The 13,473-nt window shown below is 43.9% G+C and overlaps 1 protein-coding gene across 17 annotated transcripts in view; it reads right to left on the bottom strand.

The window, feature by feature from the left end:
* The window catches only part of ELF2 (E74 like ETS transcription factor 2), a 104,254-nt gene extending 95,022 nt beyond the window's left edge, over positions 1–9,232 (bottom strand). For 8 of the 17 annotated variants that reach the window (XM_021101575.1, XM_021101574.1, XM_021101582.1 and 5 more), the window contains exon 1: positions 8,981–9,113. The gene's annotated coding sequence lies outside the window, so the exon portion shown is untranslated. Of the gene's footprint in view, positions 1–8,980 lie in introns of all 17 variants that reach the window. The other 9 variants (XM_021101562.1, XM_021101565.1, XM_021101581.1 and 6 more) reach the window with 7 other exon arrangements.

Raw genomic sequence — 13,473 nt, 5'->3', positions numbered from 1 at the left:
AAAATACTTTTCCAGTGTTTGTCATCACACTTGAAAAAAAAAATCCAGGGAGTTCCTATTGCGGCTTAGAAGGTTAAGATCAAGCCAGGGCTAGCCCACCCCTCCTCTTTGATCTCATTCATCCCTTATTTCTCTTTCTCACTGTCTTGCTGAGTTCCAGCCACACTGGCCCTATTCCTACAATACACCAAGCTTATTTTTCACCTCCTGTTCTTTAGGCTACACAGCTTTTCCAAATCATCAACAGACTGAATCCTCCTCAAACCATTACGTAGATCTAACCTAAAACACCACCCCTTCAGAGAGACATTTCCTTCATGGCTCCCCTCACCCAAATTATATCACATTTCCGGGTAGCTCCCCCATCATTCTCTATTTGAAATCATATTACCCTATTTTATTTGTTCATTATATTTAGCATTCTCTAAAATTATCTTGTTTATATGTTTAATATACTTCTCCTTTAACAGAATGTAAGGTTCCATGAGAACAAGTATTACATTTGTCTTATTTACTGCAATCTCTCAAGGTCCTAAAATGAATAAATACTATACTACTAAATGTGTAGGCTCATATGAAGATTTTGATATTTTGTAACCATTCTAACACATTATATTGCTCATAAGTGTCTTTTTTTTTTTTCCTACCCATCAGCACCTACTGTGAGAGAAGCAGCAAGTAATACGGACAAACAAGTAGACTTAACACTGCATAATCAGTTCAGAGAATGAACCAGTTTCAGAATTAATGGCACATCTTTCAAATTGTACGCTGATCCCAACTAGTAATCAAAAGTAAATTGCTAACTATGTTTAAAAAGAAACTATCAGATGAAATACAGCATTTATGAGTAATACACTTTCCTGAATATCAAAATACAGAGGAAAATATTAACTATAATTTAGAAATAAATTCCATTTTTAAGATAGTTTAAATATCATCCTCTAGCTAAAATTTAAGTTTATCTTGAAGAAACTATTTTTAAAGAATCACAACTATAACTCCTCAAATAGGCAATCTGAATAAAGATACTAATACTACTTTTTAAAAGAATAAAATGGAAATCTTGGAGTCGAAAAGTAAAACAATTCTAGAGTTGAAAAACATTAAGAGCCAAAATTTTAAATTCATTAACAGAGTTCAAAAGCAGACTAGAGATGACAGAAGAGACAATGCACTTGAAAAGTATCAATAGAAATTACCAGTTATGAAGAAATTTTTTTAAAAATTTAGATAAACAGAGCCTCAGACTTTTATACAGCATCAAGCATGCCAATATACATGTAATGACAGTCCCAGAAGAAAAGGAGAGAAAAGGACATAAAAGATAATGTGAAGAAATCAGTCAAAACTTAACAAATGGTTAAAAAATATCAATCTATACATTTAAGTGTACTGAATCCAAAGTAGGATAAACACAAAAAGATCCACACCTAGACACATCCAGTAAAACTGTTGATTAAAAAAGACAGACCATCTTTGGAGTTCCTGTCGTGGCGCAGTGGTTAATGAATCCACCTAGGAACCATGAGGTTTCGGGTTCAGTCCCTGCCCTTGCCCAGTAGGTTAACGATCCGGCGTTGCCGTGAGCTGTGGTGTAGGTTGCAGACGCGGCTCGGATCCTGAGTTGCTGTGGCTCTGGCATAGGCCGGTGGCTACAGCTCTGATTCAACCCCTAGCCTGGGAACCTCCATACGCTGCGGGAGCGGCCCAAGAAATAGCAAACAAACAAACAAACAAACAAAAAAAAAGACCATCTTGAGCATACAAAGAAAAATAATTCCTCAGAAACAATACAAGCCAGAAAGCAGGATATGATATAATCAAAATGCTTAAAGAAAAAAATATGTAACAAAGAATTCTATATCCAGTAAAACTATTCTTCAAAAATAAAGGCAAAATTGGAATTCCCTTGGGCACAGTGGGTTAAGGATCTATTTTTGCTTGGTGTTTTGTTTTGTTTTGTTTTGTTTTTTGTCTTTTTTCTAGGGCCTCACCAGCAGCATATGGAGGTTCCCAGGCTAGAGGTCTAAGAGCCACTGGCCTAGGTCAGAGTCACAGCAATGTGGGATCCCATCCGAGTCTGTGACCTACACCACAGTTCACAGCAACGCCCGATCCTTAACCCACTGAGCAAGGCCAGGGTTGAACCCACAACCTCATCGTTCCTAGTCGGATTCATCAACCACTGAGCCACAAAGGGAACTCCTAAGGAACCATTTTTGTCACTGAAGTAGCTTGAGTTGCTGCTCTGGCATGGGTTTGATCCCTGGCCTGGAAACTTCCATTTTTTTTTTTTTTTTTTTTAATGAAGTGGGCAGGATATAAATCACAGGTTCAAAATTTTAAAAAATAAATAAATAAAACATAGGAGTTCCCATTGTGGCTCAGCAGTAACGAACCTGACTGGTATTCATGAGGTCTCGGGTTCAATCCCTAACCCTGCTCAGTGGATTAAGGATCCAGCGTTGCTGTGGCATAGGCCAGCAGCTGCAGCTCTGATTTGAGCCCTAGCATGGGAACTTCTATATGCCATGAGTGTGGCCCTAATAATAAATAAATAAATACAAATTTAAAAATTAAAAAAAAAGAAATAAAGGCAAAATAAAAACAATCCCAAGAAACAAAGACTGAGATAATTCACTAATAACAGACTTTCCTTACAAGAAATCCAAAAGGAAGTTCAATGGAGTAAAAGGAAGTAACCAGCCCATAACCCAAATACATTAAAAGAAGTAAAGAGCCCATAAAAGGTAAATACATGATAAATATAAACAAATTGTTTAAACACATTTTTCTTCTCTTATTTTAAAAGACATACAACTGCATTGAAATATTATAAAAATGCATTATTGAGCTTCTATAACATAAAAATTTAATGTTTAACAATACTAACAGACAAGCGGGGGGGAATGAAGCAAAGTTTCTATATTTTACTATAATTAAATTAGTCAATCTGAAGTAAGCTGTGATAAATTAAGACACACACTGTAATCCCTAACACAACCTAAGGAAATAACCTAAGGAGTTCCCATTGTGGCTCAGCAATAACGAACCCGACTAGTATCCATGTGGGTTCAATCCCTGATCTCGCTCAGTGGGTTAAGGATCCAGCGTTGCCATGAGTTGTGGTGTAGGTCATAGACATGGCTCAGATCCCACACTGCTGTGGCACAGGTGGGAAGCTGCAGCTCCTATTTAACCCCTGGCCTGGGAACTTTCACATACCGCAAGTGCGGCCCTAAAAGACAAAAAGAAAAAAAATTTTTCTCGAAGATAAAAATCTAGGTTCATATGCTTTCACTGATGAATTCTATCAAATATATTCAATACCAATCCTTCACAAATTCTTACAGAAAACAAGGGGAACACTTCCCAATTTATTCTGAGGCTAGTACATGTTACTATGTTACAAAATCCAAAATATGACAAGAAAACTACAGACTGTTATCTCCCATACAAAATATGACAAGAAAACTACAGACTGTTATCTCCCATAAATGTAGAAACAAAAATGTTCAACTAAACATTAACATACTAAAACCAGCAACATGTAATAAGAATTATGTACCATGACAAAGTGGGATTTATCCCAGGAATATAAGGTTGGTTTAATTCTAAAAATTAATGTAATATACTCTATTAATAGAATAAAGGACAGAAACCACATGATCATCAGACATTAAGGTGATGGACCATTCTGGTTTGTCTGGGTCTGAAGGGTTTCCCAACATGAAGGGAAACTTACACTTCTAAAACCAGGACAACTGTGAGCAAACCACAACAATTGGTCATGCTAAGAGATGCAGGAAAAGCATTTGATAAAATCCAATACCCATTCATGAATTAGAAAAAAACAAACAAAACTTATGGAATTCTCATGTGGTGCAGCAGGTTAAGGATAAAGCATTGTCACAGCAGCAACTTAAGCAGCTGCTGTGACAAGGGTCTAATACCTGACAGGGGAACTTTAACATGTCGTAGATGCAGCCAAAAAAAAAAAAAAAGTTTAGTGGGTAGATCTCTCGTAAAGTGTTCTTACCACAGTAAAATTTTAAGCAAAAGATTTGTACACTGAAAATCTTAAACATCACTTAGAAAAACTGAAGATCAATAAATAAAGGAAATTTTCATGTTCGTTTATTAGAAAACTCAGTATTGTAACACAACAATCCATCCCAAACTTACCTACAGATTCAATGCATTCCCCATCAAAACTGCAAAACAAGTCGACGATGCTATAATTTTTATAGAGGACCCAGAATAGCCACAATTTTTTTTTTTTTTTTTTGGTCTTTTTTTGCTATTTCCTGGGCTGCTCCCGCGGCATATGGAGGTTCCCAGGCTAGGGGTTGAATCGGAGCTGTAGCCACCGGCCTACACCAGAGCCACAGCAACTCGGGATCTGAGCCGCGTCTGCAACCTACACCACAGCTCACAGCAATGACGGATCGGATCGTTAACCCTCTGAGCAAGGGCAGGGACCGAACCCGCAACCTCATGGTTCCTAGTCAGATTCGTTAACCACTGCGCCACGATGGGAACTCCTATTTTTAAAAACAAGAACAAAATTGAAGGGCTCACACTACCTGGTTTCACAAATTATAATAAAACACAGTCGTGGTACACTGGAAACAAATCCAGAAAGGAATCCTACTAGGAACCAAAAAGTTGAGGGTTTGATCTCTGGCCTCTCCGTGGGTTAAGGATCTGGTGTTGACCTGAGCTGTGGTGTAGGTCACAGATGCAGCTTGGATCTGGCATTGCTGTGGCTGTAGCGTAGGCCAGAGGCTACAGCTCCCATCAGTCCCCTAGCGTGGGAACCTCCACATGCCACAGGTGTGGCCCTAAAAAGACAAAAAGACCAAAAAAAAAAAAAAAAAAAAAAAAAACCATATAGTACTAAGACAATCCATATGGACAAATTAATTTAGAGCCTTATATTTCACCCCATAAATAAAAATTAATTCAGGGAGTCTCCATTGTGGCACAGTACCCAAATCCGACTAGTACCCATGAGGAGGCAGATTTGATCCCTGGCCTTGCTCAGTGGGTCGGGTGGGGATCCAGCATTGCCATGAGATGTGGCTTGGACCCTGCATTGCTGTGGCATAGGCCAGCAGCTGTAACTCTGATTCGACCCCTAGCCTGGGAACCTCCATATGCCACAAGTGCGGCCCTAAAAAGCAAAAAAAAAAAAAACTTAATTCAAAATAGATCACTCTAAGAGCAAAACCTATAAAACATCTAGAAGAAAACAAAGGAGAAAATCCTCAAGATCTTGGACTAGGTAGAGTTCTTAAAGCAACAAAAGCACGATGTATAAAGAAAAAAACTGGGAAATTGGCTCCATCAAAATTAAAACTTTTGTGCTTCAAGAGTCCAATTAAAAAAAAAAGAAAAGAAAAAAGTCACAGACTGGGAGCAAGTATTTGTAAATCATGTATCTAAGAAAGGACTCGCATCCAGAATTTTTAAGAAAAACCCTTACAATTCAATAAGACAACAATGGACAAAAAAATCTTGAATAGCTATTTCACTCAAAAAGATACAGGAATAAATATCATATGAAAAAATGTCGGAGTTCCCATCGTGGCGCAGTGGTTAACGAATCTGACTAGGAACCATGAGGTTGCGGGTTCGGTCCCTGCCCTTGCTCAGTGGGTTAAGGATCCGGCGTTGCCATGAGCTGTGGCGTAGGTTGCAGATGCGGCTCGGATCCCGCGTTGCTGTGGCTCTGGCGTAGGCCAGTGGCTACAGCTCTGATTAGACCCCTAGCCTGGGAACCTCCATATGCCGCGGGAGCGGCCCAAGAAATAGCAAAAAGACAAAAAAAAAAAAAAAAGAAAAAAAAAGAAAAAATGTTCAACATCTTACATCTTTAAGAAAGATGCAAATTAAAACCACAATGAGTTAAACACTCTACACCCTGTAGAACAGCTATAACAAAACAGATGATAAAGGTGTGAAAAAACTGTAACTCTCATAGCTTGCTGTTAGGAATATAAAATGTAAGGCCACTTCAGAAAACAGTTTGGTTGTTTTTTGAAAAGTTAAACAGATGACCCAGCAATTCTATCCCTAGGCATCTACCCAAGAGAATGAAACCATATGGCCACACAAAAACTTGTACTCAAGCTTTAAAGCTTCATCATTTGCAAAAGTCAAAAACTACAAACAATCCAAATGCCCATCAACAGGTCAACAGATAAATTATGGTATAATGATACCATAAAATACTATTCAGTGGTAAAAAAAATACCAACACATGGTAAAATATGGCTGAATCCCAGAAACAGTACAGTAACTCAAAAGAAGCCAGATGCAAAAGACTACATACTGTATGTTTCCATTTACATGAAATATCTAGAACAGGCAAATCTATAGAGACAAAACAAAAATCAGTGGTTGCTTGGGGCCAGGAGTGAGAATAAGTGTTAACCTCAAACAGGCCAGAGAGAATATATGAAAGTGATAAAAAGTTCTAAAACTGGCTTGTGATGATAATTTAACAATATATTTACTAAAAAAAATCATTAAATTTTGCATTCAAAATTAATTTTTGGTATTAAATAACTCAGAAAGCTAATTTTTTAAAAAATGTATATACCCAACAGAAATGAAAACACATCCATATATAAAAAACTTGTACACAATGTGCATTGCAGCATTATTCATGACAGCTAAAAGGCTGAAACTCAAATTCCATCAACTAATTAATGGATAAATAATATGTGGTATATCTATATAATGGAATGTTACTCAGCACTGAAAAGAAGCTATATAATGACATATGGTATGACATGGATGAATTCTGAAAACACTATGCTAAATCGAAGAAAGCAATTATGAAAGATCATACTTTGTATGATTCCATTTATATAAAATGTCCATTACAGGCAAATCTATAGAGACAGAAAGTAAATTAGTGATTGCCTAGGTCTAGGGGTTTGGGGCGGGTGCAGGAGGAAATGGACAATGACAGCTAATAGGTATGAGGTTCCTTTTTCAGGGTGATAAAAACGTTTTAAGATTTATTATGGTGATAGTTTCACAAATTTGTAAATATTTTAAAAACTACTGAACTGTACATTTCAAATTAGTGCAATGAATGTTAGGTGAATTATATCTCAATAAAGCTGCTATCAAAAATAACAAACCCTGGTGTACAATCTGTGAACAGGTAAAGCCATCAACACTGGTAAGGCCCTACCACAGCCACAGTCACAGATCTCTCTACTTAGCATAGAAAAATCTCAAAACTATAAATTCTTTCCACCCTACTTCGATCATTTTGTAAATGAGTATATATGTCTGAAATGAAAAGCGATGATCAAAGGAATCGGTTCAGTTGCTAAGCTTAAAAAGGCTGACACTAAATTTTCAAATTTCAAATGCCCAAGACATAACAATTTTCTACTTAGTGTTTACTAGGAGATGTCTCAACAATATTCATATGAACTCACTGTGTAAACTGCACTACACTATATTTAACCTTTATTTCTAAATCTCTTTAGATGTAATTCAGTAGTTTTCAGTCTTATAAAAAGTCATTCTACCTTTTGAAGAAAAGAAGAAATGCTGAAACTCAAATAGCCAATTCTATCTTAGTAAAGCATACGTTCTTCTGTGCATTCTGGCACTATTCTGTGATTATGGCACTACACAAAGTGCATAATTTACCTCTCTGATAAACTCACAGATAAAAAAGAAAAGCAAATCTGATTACCAAACACCAGATTACTGTTCTATCATCACCGGATTAAAATTTAAACCACACAGCTGAAATAAATGTTCATGAACACAAGAATGGGGGTGAAATTCAGTTTTACAACACAGTGTCCCCCTCTCACTCACTTAACGAAGTATTAAGAACTTAAAGACTATTTTGCATTGTAGCTAGCTCCTAGAAAAAAAAAGAGAGCCCAGGATGCTGGCACAGGAGAAACATTAGAAACTGGGCAATCTGGATCTCGGGGAAATGGAATATTTTCTGTCCTTTATTGACATGAAATAAAAATGCCCAAGTGGAGCAAGAGAGGGGACTGTGCTGCCTGGCTCGCAAAGCTGCTCCGGCAGTCAGTACCAGCCCCAGCAGGGCCCTCATCGTCCTCCTCCCGCGTTCCTCACGCATCCAGGAGCACAGTCTCTGAGGGCTAGCTTCGCGAAGAGAGGGTCCAGAAGGCGGTCACTGGACGCGCGTGTTAAAGTGCCCGTTTTTGTTTTGTTTAAAAAACAGATTCCTACCGGAGCCCTGCCTCCCGACTCCCGGGGGAATAGGGGAAGTGGCAGCAGCGGGCCGGAGTGGAGAGCGAGAATGGAAGAATGACCGAGTACAACCTGCCCTGCCAGCTAGTAGCGGAGGGAAGGAAAGGTAAGAGGCGGCGAAAAGGCCCGACTGAGAAGGAAACTGGTCTCCAGCCCTCCACGCCACCCCACGCGGCCAGAGCCTCCCTGGTCCCGCCCCGAGCTCGCCGCCCTGCCCCGGCGCCGGCCGCAGCCTCCCGCCCTACAGACCCTCCCAGGACGCGCTTCCTCCGGAGCCGGACCCCCGCCCTGGCCTCCCCGCGGGATAAGGCGGGTCAGTTCAGTCCGCTTCTCGGCCGAGGTGACTCGCGCGGCGATGTAAACACAGCGAGACCAGCTGCGCGCCGCCCATCCCCCCCCCCGCCGGGGTCCGTAACCTCTTCCCTCAGCCCTGCCCCGCGCCCGGCGCTCCCCGCAGGCCAGCGCGCCGCGCGCCTTCCCCTTTCTCCAAGTCTCCTCCCCGACCGTTGCCCGGGGGCACTCAGCCCCCTTCCCCCGCTGCCAGTCCAGTGTCACCGCCACAGCCTCCGGAAAACCCTCCGCAAACCCGGGAGCAAACAACACAGGCGCGGGGCGGGGGCGCGGAGGGAGGCGGCGGCACACGGGACAGCGAGGCTTTCTCGCCGCACCCTCCGCGCTCCCTCCCACCAGCATCGGCGGCCCGCGCTCTTACCTGCTCTCCGCGTCGCCGGGGAAGACCTCCGCTTCGCTTTCTCTCCCAGCAGGGCCGCGGACTAGTCCCCGCCGCCGTTGGCCAGGCGTCCGGAGGGAGCCGGGGCCTCCCAGCTGCCCGAGCCGCTTCGCTGGGAGAAAAGACAAAACAGCGGCGCGCCGCCCCGCGCAGAGCCCCTCGCCCGCGCCGCTCCACCGACCCCCCAACCGCCGAGGCGACGGCGGCGACACAGAGCCCGGCGCGGGGAGCAATGGTGGCCCCCGCCCTCGCCCTGCTCCCCTCCCTCCACCCCCCGCCTCGGCTCCTCCCACTCGGCCTCCTGCCGCCGCCACCAGGACACTCGAGTCCGCTTCCCCCACCCCGCTCGCTCCGAGCGCTCCTCCCCTCCCCACGCGGCGAGGGGGGGCGGCACCGCCAGTCACTGCTGCGCCTGTCAAACCCCGGCCGGCTATTTATACCCCGTGGGGCCCCGTCGCCCTTGGCCCCTACCAGCCCGCCAAACAAGCCTCTGCGGCTCACTCGAATCCACCCGCCCGGTATCCTCTAACTTCTCCCAAACCTGCTTTCTCAGGTAAAGACTCTCGCCACTAGAGCTGCTCCCAGCTTCGGGCTCCCCCATCCCGCTCCTGGCTCCGGCCCCAGCCCGGGATTGGCGCGGAGGCTCTCAAGCACTGGCCGGCTCGTGGGGGTGGCGCGGCCGCGCGTGCACCTGCAGCGCCCGCCCGCCTCTCCCCGCCGGCTGGGACCGCTCGCACACACTCTCGCCACTCTCTGAAGACCCCCGCGGGCCCCAGCTGTCACCCCACCCCCGCTCTGGACTTCCACCCTTCTCCTCCAGGGACGGCTCCACACTCAGGCAGCCTGACAGTTACTGGGTTGTGGAAACTCTTAGCCCGGGTCAGTCCGGTTTCCACTCCTCAGCCTGGGCTAAGTGGAGGGTGGGGGCGCGGGCGGGCTGGAGCGCGCCGCCTGCCCCGCCCCCGGCCCCTCCCCGGCCCGTGATGCTCATGGAGCCCCGCCCTGCCCGCCTCGGGCTTCTCGGCGCCGCCCATTCCTCCTCCTCCTCCTCCTCCTCCTCACCCTCCTTCCTCAACTCGCTAGCAAACGCCCAGCCTCGTACCCCCGCGGACCCCGCCCCATTCCCAGAAATTACCACCCGCCCAACCGCCGGGCCGCGCGGCGGTTGGTGCCCGCGTTTGCTGACTGGCGGGCGGTGGGGCTCAGCGCGCAGCTGCGGAGCGCGGCGGGCGGCCCCTTGGCGCTGCCCCCGGAGCTGCGGACGCTCGCCCCGAGCCATTGTCGGTCCTCCCTCGGCCGCCGAGGAACGGAGAAGTAACTCAAGCTCGACGACTGTCGATGCGAGAATGCGGGAGTGTGTTGGTGCAAGAGTATTTTAGTCCAAGTGCCTACAAATTCAAAAATTAAAACCCAACAGTAGGTGCATGCTTCTGGTTTCCCCACTTTCACACAAAGGGGAGCCTCTGAGCAGGGCATTCACGCGCCTTCAAGTGCACAAAAGCCAATGACACGGTGCCCGGGGTTGCCCAGTGTTTGGCGTGCATCATTAATGACCTTTCTTATGCACAGTTATGCATACTAGCGCTTCAATATATTCCCCTCCAACCACTGCCGCTGCTTTTTCTTATATTTGTTTAACAAAGAGCAGTGCCTGTCCCGGTGCGTGTGGGGACTAATCCTGCTCTCCTCTCGGACTCTTGTACGCTAGTGGACGTGGCGCTGTATTCCCCAGGTTCGTTTCCGGGCTCTAGCCCTACTTTTTTGGGGTCTTCGTAACCAGTCCTGAGCGAAGGAGAAACTGAGGAATGTAAGCGGTAGTTGTTCTTGAAAGTAACATGGGAAATCACAGAAATAACCCTAGAATAGGTCTCAAATGTCAGAGAACCACAGGAGGCCCTACCCTACTGACTTAAGTCTCTAAAGAGCCTAAGAATTTAATGATCTTCTCTTTTTTTTTTCAAAGCTATTATTGATGCCTGTTTATGTAGAGGGGTGATACGAAGCAGGGCTCGGGATTCCTTCTTTCCTTTCTAAAAAAGCAACTCTGGGGATCGTTGCTTTTAAACAGAGAGGAAATCTGGACAGCAGAAAAGGTTAGTCAAAGAGATCCTCTGAACATTGATGAAGTTTTATGGATTCCTGAGTTCTAAAATATGGCGACTCTTGGCACCTTTTTAAACTAAAGAATGTATAAAATCTTAGAACATTCAAACCTTTCATAACAGGATACTACAAATAGCACCCGTTCCAGGGCAGTATTTCTAATCCCCTATTTCCTGTAAAATAACCGACCACTTAAGGGAACTTTTGTCCTTTTTGATATTTGTAAGGGATTAATAATCAGTACTACTGCATCTCCATGACAATAACATGGCATATTAAGGAGCATGCAACAACAATGCCTGGTTTCTGTGGATAGGAACAGATCTCGCCTGCTGGGTCAAATCATTCCCGTTTCCAACTACCACGAGAAGAAATATAGCTCCCCTACTGTCAATTGGAAATAAGCTGGAAAGTCCCAGGCAGAAACAGTGGTGAATAACATTAGTGTTCCCAATTTTTCACTGCTCCGTGCACACCCTTTGAAATGTGGCTTTGTAGTTCCTCTCATTAGAGACAGAATGTTTCTCCACTCCATTCTTTGGCCAGTTGCTCTTGGCCAAAGGAATATGGATGACAGTGTGACAGTTCTGAGCCTCACCTTAGGAAGGGTATTGCATGTTGCTGCTTGCCTCTCTCACATCTGCCTTTCGAAATGTAAAGAATATGCCTGGGTAGTCTGCTAGTACAGGAAGAATGAGATACATGAAGCGGTCCTGAACTATCTCCAGCTTGAAGCCAGTGATCTGCAAAAATGAAAAAGAAAAAAAAGAGTGTTGTGTTTTGAGGTGGTTTGCTACCCAGAATTAGTGTTACTGATTGACTGGTACAGTAGGAAAGAGAGCAACCTGCTCTCTTGAGATTGGCCTTGGAGTTGCCCAACTTGATGTCTCTGAGGCAGCTCTTTGATAGTCTTGGAAAGACATCCCTTACAGAAGCCAGTGAAGTAAGGAACCCAGAAAGTTTGAGCAAAGCATTCAAAAGACCTCAGGTTCAGAAGGAAAGGGCTGATATGAGCAGCAATCCTAGCATGATTACAGAATAGATCTCTATGTGATAACTAGATTACTTTTGCTTCTTTTTTAATATTACAGTTAATTTTTTAATTATACAAGTGTTTCATTAATACATTCTCATCAGTAATTTTCAGATAATACAAAATAGATTTTTTAAAAAGCCAAATCTGCTTTCCTTCTCTGGTTTTCTTTCCACTCATACCCGACACATACCCAGCCATCCCATACCTCCACTGTTCCACAGGCAACCATAAAAGTTTAGCATTTTAGCCTCCAGACTTTTTTCTGTGCATTTATATTCATCTACATGCAAGTATATATAGATTAAATATTAATAAGATTATATGCAACATGTACTGGGTAGAATGCATTTGTACTTCTTTTCTGTTTATTTCTCATTTGTTTTCTCTAATTATCTGAGTCTCTTTTTAAATTTCAACCTGTCTTCAGTATGAGAGGCTAGCCCAGAGAAGAGATTTTCCCCACTTTTATATCAGACTATTAAATGGGAGAAGGGCCCTTTAGGTGTGAGCATGATAAACAACAGGTGGAACGCAGGAGAAGACTAAATTCTTCGAGCAAGTGGTAGCCAGTAAATCATTTGTCCTCCCAAATTGGAAATTCTCTTTCTTGGTCGCATCCTTAGACGCTTTAAGTTATAGTTGATGAAATAAGGTTTTAGTCACTTATAACACTTCAAAGTGAGTAATCCAAGAGAACAAGAGAATGCCATGCTGCCTTTATTTTTTATTTATTTTTTTTTACTTTAAGGGTCTCACCCTGGGGCATATGGAGTTTCCCAGGCTAGGGATCAAATCAAAGCTGTAGCCACTGACCTACACCACAGCTGACGGATCCTTAACCTACTGAGCAAGGCCAGGGATCAAACCTGTGTCCTCATGGATGCTAGTCAGGTTCATTTCTGTTGAGCCATGATAGGAACTCCCCGTGCTGCTTTCTGACCAGCCTTGGGAGTCACACACCATCACTTATGCCCTATTCTACTGGTCACACAAACCACTCCCAACTCAGTGTGGGAGGGCACTACATGGACGTGAACATGGAAAAATGAGGATCACTAGGGCCATGTTAGAAGCTGGCTATCACTAGGGCCTTCCACAGTGGTGAATTTTGAGTGACTGACATAGTCTTTAAACTTGTTGGTTTCCCTCATTGCAAGCAGGCAAATCCCAGGTTATCAAGAACTATGTAGACTTTGTAAGAACAGCCAGAAAAAAAAAATCTCTTCTTTTATCTCTCTTTAAAGAATAGTTAGTTCTGGGCAACTGTCCCGTTTATATTTTGGTGTTAACCAACCTTATCGGTGAGCCACTGTACCCATCCCTTCCACCACCCCTT

This window comes from Sus scrofa, chromosome 8, assembly GCF_000003025.6.
Source record: "Sus scrofa isolate TJ Tabasco breed Duroc chromosome 8, Sscrofa11.1, whole genome shotgun sequence".
NCBI lineage: Eukaryota > Metazoa > Chordata > Mammalia > Artiodactyla > Suidae > Sus > Sus scrofa.
This window is presented reverse-complemented; position numbering and strand designations above follow the sequence as displayed.